Source organism: Alligator sinensis, unplaced genomic scaffold (assembly GCF_000455745.1).
Source record: "Alligator sinensis unplaced genomic scaffold, ASM45574v1 scaffold596_1, whole genome shotgun sequence".
NCBI lineage: Eukaryota > Metazoa > Chordata > Crocodylia > Alligatoridae > Alligator > Alligator sinensis.
Genome location: NW_005841967.1, coordinates 2,928,373 through 2,929,932, shown reverse-complemented (window position 1 = coordinate 2,929,932; position 1,560 = coordinate 2,928,373).

Here is a 1,560-nt window from a genome sequence, read left to right as displayed (position 1 = left end):
CTGCTGAAATGCACTGGAGTATCAAGGTTTAAGCTGGGGAGTTGTACTGAGGGTGTCTTTGATTCAATTTGTACAATGTTTTACTTCATTGATACCTGCCTTTGACAATTAAATTATTGATATCCTGTTTTGCTATTAATCTCATTCATATGTTGACTGTTTTGTAAATAATAAACTGTGTAAATAGTTAGACTATGTACTCCAGTGTGTGGGGAAAGCACTCCATGGACAGGTGGCCCCAGCCTTAGGGGCTGGGAGGTTGACATGGCCACAGGTAGCACCTATTGAAGGCCTGGAAATATTACAAAAAATTGCACACCTGCCATTGTTATACTAGCAAAAGTTTCTAGTGTAGAGCTGATGTAAGCAGCTTTGTTATTACTAAGCTAGTTGTGCCAGATTAATATGTTCGCTGTCCAGCTCTTGAAAATACCCTGAAAACTACCCTTCTTCCACATAGAGGGAAGAATGAAAGTTATGTAGGAAGAGAGGAGGCAAGATCAGTCACTCTCCCCATCTTGACTGCAAAGTGGGAAAAACACCAACCTGGCTTCAGGCATTACGGAGATTTCTCAGGTCCTTGAGACACACTACAGAAATCCAGGACATGTTTTGGCATCAAGATCAGAGTTGCCACAATTCCATAACAGCATTAAGTAGAACAGAGGAGAAACAGAATGGTGAGTCCAGGCCAAAGGGAAGACAGTCCTTGACTGAATGATCCTTATTTTTTCCCATATCCAGTTAAAGCAGCAGATATCTTGTCTTTTAGCATTAGATAGCTGTCACAGTGCTTCATGCCATGGCAATTCAGAACTTCACAGGGTCATAGGATCACAGGAATGTAGGGCTGGAAGTTCTGAACTGAATGGATCATAGGAAAGCAGGACTGGAAGGAGCCTCCTGAGGTTATCTAGTCTAGCCCCCTGCTCACAGCTGGATTGTCTCTGATTAAACTATGCCAACCAAGTGATCATGATAGCACTTAAAATAGGATTTGGTCCTTAAAGTTACAAAAGAAAAGACTTCTAAAGAAGAATCATGATTTTCATTGACAGAATGACCCAGAGCTCACAACCGAGCAATTCTTTTCCTATGCAATCCCGAGCAGTGATGCATGCCACCATGCCCAGAAACAGACTCACCTGTTTATCCACACAGGCCTGTGTGTGTTACTCAGGTGTCCTATACTATTTTCCTGATATAAAAGAAGCAAAAATAATAGACACACAAGCATGCACACACAAACATTTGAGGTCAAAATTTGTATATGGCTCCCATAAACTGAAGAGTACTCAGATTGTTCAAGATGCAATCATAGGCAATTACAGATAAAGAATAAGCAGATGATGAGAGAAAAGGAGTGACTGGAGGGAGAATCAAATCTGCTTGAAACATGTAAATTGTAAAACTTGTGATATGTTATTTGCTAAATAATTGTATTCACTCTTAACAATACAGTTCACCTTATATTTAATGTATTAATTGTTATTGCGTTATCATGGCACCTAGCAAGCCTAGATGCTGTCCAGTCATAGTATAAAAGTTGTCGTAGCTGAC